We start from the raw sequence: 11,659 nt of genomic DNA on the forward strand, positions 1-11,659 counted from the left end.
CTCATTTTTCTAGCCTAAGCACTTAATAAATAATACAATAGAAACTAGTTTTATAATGCATTTCCATATTATGAAAAATATTTTTCTTTAAATATATGAGGAGGAAAGAAATTATCTGGACAACAAAGCCACAGGAGAATGAAAAGGAGTCACTCACAACTACACTACAGTGAAAGTGAAAGAGATGAAGTGAAGGATAAGAAAGAGAGATAAAGATATTTACATGCACGACCAACCTATAAACTTGAAGCGTTAATTTTTAAAGATCATGGGTCATATGATTATATTTATATTTTATTTTATAATGAATGTCAGTTTTTCAAATTCAAATAATTTTTAAAATAATATTTAGTTGCATATGCTTTTATGTTTTCCCATTATACAACTTGATCAAGTTTCTATAATTAGGATCCGTGAAAAAAAATATAAAATTGTCACCAAATCACACTAACTGCGCAACAGCATTCGGATTGGGCCCTCTCTTTCTGGCCAGTCCAGTCAAAAAAAAGACTAACTAAATCTAATGACAAAACAATTGTATTAACTTTTTTTTTTATTAAATTTTTGCTATTGTGCTATCGAATTGGTCTAAAGGTTAAAAAAAAATAAAAGAACTACAATCGAATAAGTGGTTTCAGACTTTGTTAACTATGTTTATAAAATTATATCCATGTCATTTGGCAATCAAGTATGATTAAAGTATAATCTTTTTACCGATGAGCGTGACGATCCTCCTGCACTCTAAGTTCTTCAGAATGAGAAGGTCCTGATTGATGTTGCTCCCTGAACAACATTATTGCAATTTACATATACTATGACATTGAAAAAGGTTTAAAGAATTTCATAGTACAAAAGAATCATAGAATCACCATGTATACAAAGTGGGAATTTCATCATTGCAAATAATGAAATCAAATACCCATCAAGATATTAAGCACCTCATACATATAGAATGTCATAACAATTAACATTTTCAGTTAACTTTTGATTTTTTTTCTACACCTCATACATATTTTTTCTTCCATTTAAAGTATTCTTGTACTTAAAATTGAAAATTGTTGAAAAATGAGAGTGTTAATTTGGGATTATTTGGATCCTTTGCCCGTGAGAGAAAACAAACAGAGATGTTTCCTTTTGTCTCTCTAGTGGGAGATAAGTCTAACTTCAATTACTTTTTGGTAGAGACACCGAAACAAAGAAAATTTTATCTCAAATGTTTTCTCCCCCCCCCCAAAACTACAACCAACAAGATCTGTGCTGGTAGTACTGTCCTTAAACTATTCTTCTACCAGTATTGAATTTAGAAACAGAGCACCAACGAAATCAATGTCATGGGACAAGAAATAATGTCAAACTGGATCTCCAACAAAATCAATCAATCATGCAGTTCTTAATTGAATCAGGTTTTGTCCAGTGGAAAGTTCATGAAGTTGACGAAACACTTGAAGTCCAGTGTACAAACTAGATAGAATTGTTACAGCCAGCAAGTACCTATAATCCAAAAAAAAATCAATTCATCAACAGTAACACTTCATTCAATAAAGAGTTTAATTTTGATATACCGTAATCTTAGTTTTTAGACAATTAACTAATTAAAAATTAATGTGTATATATATATATGTCGGATGCAAAGGCAGAACAGAACATCATAATCAAACAAAAATGCAGACATTAAATATTAAAATATCTTATAAACAGCGTTCAGCCACTTGAAATCTTTGCTCTGAGAGTCGTCTTTCAACTTTCTTAGTTTTCCCGGATCTAATGCACCACCAAAATAAAGTAACAGTTTCCTTTAATTGCTAGAAATTTTTATATTTTTTTATTGTTAGTTGTATAATTTAAATTATGGGCAATCCAGCATTGAATTTAGTTAACTCCCCAATTTTGGTGTCAAAAGAAAGATCAGTACCAAGGGCAAGTACATTAGTTCCTACAATGCCAGATAACAATTGGGTTGGTTGTTAAACCCACACTGGTGCTTATTCCAGCATATCATGCAGGTTCTGAACTTCCACCTGTTTCATGACGAGGTTTGTTTCTCAAATTTAGTAAATCATATCATGCTTTCCTGTGAAGAATCAAACCTTATCATACAAAGTTACCAACTTATCTCACCTTTCCAGACCTTTGATCGGGAACTCTGAAGCTAAGAATGGTCTTCAGACTAGGAGCAGGCTCATTAACAGTGATAGTTGTGAAAAGCTGCAATGCAAATGCATTATCAACTTCAGTGAAATTACATTTAATAGAACAGGTCTAGGTAAATTAATAAGATAAAAGAAAACTGATATAGAAGCAGGAAACATATGATTTTGGTTGAGATTACTCTATATCAATCACCAAGCACAAGAATTAGCCTGACATGATGTTGGCTTTAAAGTTTAAACAAATAAATTGCAATTTAAGATGCACAAATTGTACAAACAAAATTCCTCAAATATCCCCATCAATCTAATGGTCACACAAGTTTAGGCATAGTGCATTGGATATCTGTAGTAAATTATGAATTTTAATAGTCATATATGTAGACATGAAGGACCGATAGGGTTCCTCAGCCAACTAACTGAAATTAAAATTAGAACAAAAACAAACAACTCTTTTGTATTGAATGGATATGAATATCAAGGATATTGGCATAATTACAGACAAACAGATATAGTAAAGGAGGGGGAACATGTAAAAACACACTTCAATTTCAGCCTGCATGTAACCAGAGCCCCCCAATTTAAATTCTACAATATTTATCAACTTGGGAATTTATTCTAAAAGTATCTAGTTTCAATCACCTTAGCCAATCTCTTAATCTGATGTAGTGATGTTGGAAAATTAGACTGTAGTTCTACCTTACATATATTGCACATCCCTTTTAGCTTAAATTACAAATAAGTAGTTAGCAGGGCTCAAGTGGACTAGTTGAAAAAGTTGAGTGTGTGGTTTGAAAACAATTATAATGTCTTTGGTTGCCGGTTGAATCGATGGAAACTGATGTTGAACATGAAAGACCCAAATTCTTGCTTCTTCATTTTATGCTTTGGTAAACAAAAACTCACATTTGCAAATGCAAAATTGCAAACAGGTTCCCAAACACACTATTAGAAATTAGAAATGAACACCTTCAAAAAGGTAGCCAGAAGTGACCATTTTAACACTTTCGCAACATGAACATATACCAACAAATTGAAACCAACCAAAATCCCACCTCTCAAGGGTAGTAGTAAAACATATATCCACCACCAAAATTAGTTTCACAATTTTTTGCAGGCCCTAAAGTACAGAGAAGAACAAAACATTCAAAACAGGAAGGTTGAACTTACATTAGAATCAACGTCCACTTTGACATCGGTAGTGATGTTCTTGTTCTTCAACTGGGTGTTAACATCAGCCACAAAAAGGTCACCTCTCCTGGTCCCTGAGGATGTTATAGCCTGAAGCAGCACAAGACACAGATATAGTCAGTGTCATTCTCAGAAATCAGAACAACACACCATCACCTTACAATAATCCAAGCCCCGCAAATTTTAAGAGTAACTAACAAACCACAACAAAAATACCCTTCCCTACACAAGAAATCTTCCAATACAACATTCACCCCAACCGCTTCCAGGGGAGATTCCCCTGGAGCTCACATTGTGCCCAGATTCAATGGTTACAACATTCACCCCAACGGCGCCACGGGAGGCGACGACTTGCGCGACAATGGCGGTGGCGTCCGCGACAAAACCCTAGCCCAAAAGTGAAGACTAAAGCACATACCTCTTGGCGAGGGAGCCCGAGCGGAGGAAAATGCTAATCGTGACCCTGAACGAAAGCTGAAACCACGACAAAGCTCAGACACTGAAGACTGAAGCACGAGAGAGTGAATAACGAAGTTGAAAGAACGCATATACAAAATCGGTTCTTATAAGACCGATCTTAAAAATTGAAACATGACATACTTTTTTAAATTGGTTATTTTAGAACCGATTTTGTATACTATATACAAAATCGGTTCTAAAACAACCGATTTTAAAAGTAGTAAGAAAGACACCTTTTAAAATCGGTTAAATGATAATCGATTTTAAAAGGAGTTTTAAAATCAGTTAAAATTCAACCGATTTTAAAAGTGGTGATTTTAATTTCAAAAATGCCACTGCCTCCCTTTTAAAATCGGCTTCTCCTTAACCGATTTTAAAACCGCGATCTTATAAGCTATTTTTGCACTAGTGCACTTAGGAATATATGCATTTTGAGTGAGCCTCTGTGCCTCAAAATCCTTCCTTAGTCTCCTAGGATCCTCATGCCCAACCTCCTCTCCTCTCTACCCTAAAGAGAGTTTGAGTTTACCTTGAGTGGCCTCCACAAACCCTTGGTGGAGAGAGCTAGCCAAAAGCACCAAAAACACCTTCCACTTTCCCACCTCCATTTTCATCCACCTTCACCTCCACCCTTCAATATTATTTTTCCACCACCCTTGAGGAACATCCAGCCATCACACTTTTTCCTAGACCGTGGAGAAAGAGGGAGCTCCTCCTTGGAAGCCAAAGAACACACCATGGAAGGAAGGAGCCCATCACTCTCATATGAAGAAAAAGGCAATACTCTAACGATGTGTGGATATCACTGGATGAAACCATGTAAAGCGATGCACTTCAGCAACACATCTACTGCCTTTCTTCATAGACGACGACGGCCTGATCTTGATACCCTTAGCAAGAGATACTTCACCCACTCCTCTCTTTTCAATCTCGACCTATACAAAAATGAGTGGAAGGTGGTCACAGATACATGGCATAAGGTTGAATATCAATGGTGCAAGGACATCCCACCATGGAAGCCAGGTATGCCTATGCCTTGGGATGCCCCTTCCGAAGATCCACAGTTTGAATCACCACCGTCCGAGCCTATCTCTGTTGAACCAATATCTGCGTCTGCCTCTCTAGAGGTACTTCCATCTGTCTCCGAACCGGCACAACAATATGTCTCGGTTGAGGAGTTCAACAGGTTTAGAATAGACCTTGTTGACAAGTTTGACAGCTTGTTTAATCTATTGCATCCAAGCTTTCCAAGGATCCACCTCCATCTGGATGAACATATTAAGGAAGATAGGACAGCATGTACTAGATTGGTCTTGTTAGGAGGAGAAAAACAAATTGTATTTTTTTGTGTGTTCTTTTTGTACACACGCATTATTCCATTTAATACACACTTTTCTCTCAAACTTATTGTCCCCAATATCTTAGTATACACTTGTTTTAGTTCGTCTTAATTCAATATGTGTTGCATTTCCCTTAGTGAGTCTTCTATTTCCTTTTGATGATTACAAAAGGGGAGAAATAAAAAAAAGTAATCAAATATTGGAAAGAAAATCAATCATTGTTAAGAGATCGAGTAAAGGGGAGAGGGGAGAGTATAGACTCATGGGGAGAGCAGAGTATAGACTCAGGGGGAGAGCTACGTCTCACAAATAACATAATGATCCATAGGGTTATAACTGAAATAAAGCATTTCAAGTTTTCAAGTTTTATCTTAAACAAATTGGATTAATTATATTTGTCATCATCAAAAAGGGGGAGATCATTAAGTTAGACAAAGAAATTTCCAAAAGGGTTTTGAGTGAGAAATATAATATATGTTGTTATCTCTAACAAGTGTGTTAGTGTTTCAAAAAAACATAAGAATAGGTAAAATGACGAAGAGCCATAAGCATCAGACGATACAAGACGAAAGGTCAACATAAGCACCCAACAAGCCAGATTAAGAACAAGAGCATGTCAAGCACAATCTAAGGCAACACATAAAGACTTAGACGGGAGATGGTTAATAACCATAAAGAAACTCCAGAAGAAATGGAAAGTCTGACCATATACGAGGATGACCAGACAAAAGGAAAAGTCAATATGTTAAAAACAAATGCTCGGATAAAGGTCAAAGTTTGAACTACATATAAACTACCAGATGCAGACAAAAATTGTCACGCAATCACCTGAGGAATCAAGCCTCAAAGGAAAATTTGAATATCATCCACACTCACAGGAGAACACACGAAGTCATCTGAATTGCAAGAAGAAAAGAATCAAGCGTAGAACTAGAAGCATGCATGTGTCATAAAAAGTACATTACTTTTTTTTCAGACAAGGACAAAATTTCACAGCTGAGACTAGAAAAGGACAAAAAGGTTCCTAGTTCTCTGCTAAACTTAGACACTGTTGCTACCAAGACAAAGAACACTTGACGTAAGGTCGATCACGAGAAGCAACATTTAATGCAAGAATCTAAGCATTAAATAACAAGATCAAACGTGTCATGAACGACTATGTCTGCTTCAACGGACACTTGCAACGGGCAGATTTGACAAGACTATATATAGGTCTCAACATCAAACCTTAAGAGGTTGGCTATTTGGCCCGAAAAGGTTCAAGCTAGAAAAGGAATGATATCCAGCCCATGAGAAAACAAAAATCAAAGATAGAGCATGTAGAGTCAAATGTACCTTAGTGTAATCCTCTCTATAAACGAAGGTGTTCCCAAATGTGTATATCTTAGGAACTTAGTGAGTGTAGATCACATATGTATCCTCTCTGTGAGAGTAACCTAAACACTCAAACTTGACTATACATCTATCAATTGTAAAGCTTGAAGAGGCTAGGGAAAGAATACTTGTGAAGCTTGGAGGGGCTTTTCAAAAAATACTCACTGAGAGCTAGCAGTGGCTGAATAAAGAATACTAGTGCTAGTGAGTGAAGCTAGTGGGCCAGGAGTGGTCGAGAATACTTGGACCAGGAGTGGTTCTGACCTGGGTGGTCCATAATACTCACTACTAGCCTGATGATGTTCCACTTGAAGAATCCTCAAAGAATGCCTTCAAATCCTTCTCGGTTCCTTGGAAGTAATGCAAGGGATGAAGCTCAAAGAAGAACAAGTGTGACCAAGCTTGACTCTAGCTAAGTCCGTATAGAAGTGAAGCAACCTAACTTTACAAAGAGAGGAGCTCAAGTAGGGTAGAGATAGGTTGAGAGAGACTTTCAAAGGGAGAGATTTCAAATGAAGAATTCTCATTCAATTATGTCCAAAAGTGTTACAAACTTCGACCAAGATAAATTTATATGGTTTTACTTAACCTTAGGCGCCAAAATTTGAATTCAAAAATTCAAATTTTGGTGCCAACCGGTCACCATCCCATGTGCACTCATTTGTGATGTAATTTGGCATCCATTTGAGTTGCATTTCGGTCACACCATGTGCATGTGTGCACATGGCCGAAATGCATACCAAATGCTATGCTAATTACATTCAAATGAATAAGCACATGTAACCCTAAATTAACCCTAAATTCAAATGACCATGAAATGAAATTCCTAATCTAAGTGGCCAAAATACAAGGCCCAAAATGAAATACAAGCCCTAAGGCCCAAACCTACACTACTCCTACTCTACTTGGGCTTGAGCCAAAGCCCAACTAAAAAGTGTGATGGGCTTTTCTTGAGCATGGGCCCACTCTTCTTGAATCCTCTTTGCCATAGCCCTAGTAGTTGGGCCCTTGGCCTATGGGCCTCCTCCATCATAGCCAGAAGTGATTGAAAAGAAAATACTAGCCTTAGTGAGTGAAGCCAACAGGCCAAGAGTGGTCGAGAATACTTGGAGAACTAGAAGTGGTTTAAGAATACTAGTATTGGTGAGTGAAGCTGGCGGGCTATGATGGAATCATGCTTTGGAGTGCAAGAGGTGACATACTCAAAGAACCAAGAGGAGTTGGCTAGACATGAAGGTTTGGGCCAGTCAGGGCCCAATGGGCCTTATGGGCCTGGGAAGGCCCAAGATGAACTTTTCATGGGCCATAGTTTGTTATAGCTATTTTCATATGTTTTGTATACATCATGTTAGTATAGGTATCATATATTTTGGTCTTGTATTTTGGACCACATAGAGTAGCATTTTAGGTTTTAGGCTAGTTGGGCCTAGTTTTGGGCTTCATGGGCCTTTGGGCTTTTGGTACCCAATATTGGGCTCATTTTCATTCTTGTAATTTTTCCTTTCCATTGTATTTGTTTGACCATTGTATTTAGGTCATTAGATTAGGAAAATACAAGGAATACTAAAGTAGGCTAATTAGGTTAAATTAGGTTTAATTTGGAAGCCATTTAAGTTACATTTGAGTCACATGTTTTGCACCTTTGGTGGCTGAACATGTGACCTCAAATTAACCCTAAATGACACTCCAAATTACACTTAGATGCACCTTAGGTACCTGAATTTTCGGAGTAGCACATGGGAGCCAAAATTTGAATTCAAATTTCAAATTTGAATTCAAATTTTGGGCGCCACATGTCACCTTTTGATTTAGGCGCCCAAAGTGTGCAAAACCATGCTTACTTAAGTGTTTCCTTCTCCATTTTGTATTCACTTTGAATATTGAATGAAATTTGAGAGCCTTTGGCCGAGTTTCCCCCTTTCAAAGTCACCTTGAGAGTTCTCCTTCAAACCTTAGGATTTCACCTTTCTTCCTTCTCTTTGAAGTGAGCACTCCATTGATGCTTGAGCTTGGATACTTCCATCCAAGGCTTAGGCCTATTCCAATCCGTGATTCATCCTTCTCAAGTGCTTGAAGTGCAGTTCCAAGTCTCCTTTGAAGAAGATCCGAGTTAGAGAGAATTTTAGGAGAAGTTCATCTTTCACTTTTCCTAGTGATCTCCATCACTAGGAGTGGTCAAGAATACTCAGGTCCAGGAGTGGACGATAATACTCAATGTTCTTCATTTCATATCTAGTGTTCAATTGAAGGAGACTGGACGTAGCTAAGTTGAGCGAACCAGTATAAAGTGATTATATTGTTTTATTTATATTTCAGGCACAAACTCTTCTTAATTGATAAATCATATTAAAATCTTCGTCTAGTGTTTATTCCTCATTAAAACCATTTTTCAGACGAAGACACAAATTTTGTTTAACAAACATATAATACTGAAAATTTTTATCTACTGCTTATCCTTAAATGAAACTATCTTGAAGAGGAAAATGCAAGATCTTTGATTATCATTATAAACCATTTTCCTAGCAGGTGATAAAATCCTTCAGACATAATGAGCTTGTGTTAAGCAAATTCTGCATGACCGTCTAACATCTAAAAGTACATTGGACGAAGTATATTACTCCTGTGAAAATGATTTCAAAATTCCTTCGTACACGCACACACATATTCAACCCCCCCTTCTATGAGTTTTTCCACTAACTTCAAGTTTGACAGCTTGTTCAACTTGATTGCATCTAAGTTTTCCAAGGATCCACCTTCATCTTGATGATCATTTTGGGGAAGATAGGATAACATGTGCAAGATTAGTAATGTAAAGAGGAGGGAAATTAATTGTATTTTCTCTCTTTTGAATGTATTCCTTTTGTGCACTCACTATTCCATTCAATACATTTTTATTGTCCTAATATCTAAGCACTTTGTGTTATAGTCTTGATATATCAATATTCTGTTGTGATTCATCTTGCTATATTTAATCTCGTATAATATGATCTCATCTAGTATGTTGCCTAGAATTTTTTTTTATGATTACAAAGGGGGAGAAATAGAAGAAGTAATTAATCAAATAAGAGTCAATCCACTAAGAGGGAGAGCATACACTAAGAGCGAGTGTAGACTCGCTATAACATGTGCACAACACTGATTATGTTGATTATTGATGAGTCATTATTTTCCCTTATTTATTAATCTTTCTGTACTTATTTTAATTGTTAATTTGGGCTTAATTGCTTATTAATTGTGCAGTTTTACTGTTTGGGCTTCATTGGGCCAATAATTTGAATTTTAATTAATTCTGATTCACTTGGTCTAATTTTGCTTGAATGAAGACAGATTTTGTGTTTCCTTTTCTTCTACCTTGTTTATTCTGCATTTCTATTTTAATGGAAGGCTAAATCCCTTGGGGTTGGCTCCTTGAACGGATTGAAGCTCTATTTGAGGTTTTATTCATATATGTATCTATGTTCTGACTTCTTCTTCTTCATTGGACCTCTGTGTTAAAGCCACAGTTTGCTTAATCCTGTGGGAAGGTTGAATATTGTACATGTTTGCTTAATTCGTGTACGGAAGTCTTGAGTTAAACTTTACTTAGTTGGTTAACTCGGATGGAACAAGGAAGTTCACAGAGAAATCTCTTAAGAACCAGGGATAAGAGAGTTCCAATCTGAACAAGGAGCCAACCTGCTTTATACTTGTTGTTTTACTTGCATTTTATTATGTTTTAACCTTGATTCTAAACCAAACCACCCCCCTACTTTGTGTGTGAACCTTTGACAGAGACAAATGGTCCTTGGGAGACGACCTAGGAAAGCTTCCTAGTATTGCATTTAACTATTTTTATTTGACCAGGTACGGCCTCGATCAAATTTGGCGTCATTGCCGGGGACCATCGGTTTCTGTAAAAGGGTGTGTGTTCTTTGTTTTTTTTTGTTTAACGTGTTCTATTGCGTGTTTTATGTTTTTTTAGTAGTGTACTTGTAGACCCCTAAAATTGTCCGGGTCGGAAATAAGACTCAAAGACTCTCGAAGACCGAAGGAAAGTCAGCCGGAAGGACTCCTGGAAGACCCTAGGATGATTCTTTGTAAGTCTAGGAGTCTTAGAGTAGCTTAGAATAAGGGTGTGCGAGGATTGGAGCTCAATACACCCTCCCAGAGGTTCAGTACGGCCGTACTGAACCATTTGAACTGCAATACGGCCGTAGTGAACTCAATACGGCCGTACTGAAGTTTTTGAACTTCAGTACGGCCGTACCAAATTCAATACGGCCGTACTGTAGTTCAAAAACCCAGTACGGGCCGTATTGACCTCCCAGGCCGTATTGCGCCTCAATCCTATAAATAGGACGTCATTGGCACGTCCTCACACACTTTTGACACATTCCTCAACCCTCCTACTGAGTATTCTTGGGTTTTTGAGCTTTTCTCTGCCCTAGATATCTCTCCGGGAGCCGATCCGACGAAATTCTTGAGTCATGAGCCATTAGCTTGAGATTCGAACAAGTCGAAGGGAAATCTCTTTGATTTCCATAGTAAAAATTTGTCTTTAGGGGAAAGGAGCGAGCGGACCTGTAGTGGGAAGGAGCGCCAAAAAGCCTCCTAACGTTGTTCTGATATATATAAAAGCCCGCTTCGGAGGTTTCTTTCTAAATCCTTTCTTTTACCGCTTTTATTGATTTTTGATTGTCGCATTGCATGTTTAGAGCTTTCATCATGTAAATATTTTATCTATAATCGTTTCTAATAAATAGGGGTAATATAGTAATTTTACATTGTTATTTATGAAATAATCCGTCATAGGGAACCCGAAAGGGGCGTTGTGGGGTGCTAACACCTTCCTCGCGCGTAATCGACTCCCTTACCCGACTCTGGTTGTAATGGCCAAGGTTGATTTATGAAAATCAATTGCCTTATATCTTTTTCCAATGTTTTGAGTAAAATATTGGTGGCGACTCCAAGAACCCTTCTTTTTACGAAAACCACTAATCTATGGAGGGTCCCGCTTGGGATTAACATAGATTGGTGAGAGTCATTTAAATAAAATTGTTAGCTCGATGAGGTCTCAGTTTGAGAATAAGTTGTTCTAACAAACCATCATTTTTCAAAACTTAAAAAGAGTCCAACCATCGTCGCGAATGCCAACGTCTGTTTCGGCGG

The 11,659-nt window shown here is 37.2% G+C and overlaps 1 pseudogene; it reads right to left on the bottom strand.

The window, feature by feature from the left end:
* Positions 1-1,379: 1,379 nt before the first annotated feature.
* Positions 1,380-4,405, bottom strand: LOC109793821 (mitochondrial outer membrane protein porin of 34 kDa-like; annotated as a pseudogene).
* Positions 4,406-11,659: the final 7,254 nt, after the last annotated feature.

Source organism: Cajanus cajan, chromosome 5, assembly GCF_000230855.2.
Source record: "Cajanus cajan strain Asha chromosome 5, NIPB_CcT2T_4, whole genome shotgun sequence".
NCBI classification, from domain to species: domain Eukaryota; kingdom Viridiplantae; phylum Streptophyta; class Magnoliopsida; order Fabales; family Fabaceae; genus Cajanus; species Cajanus cajan.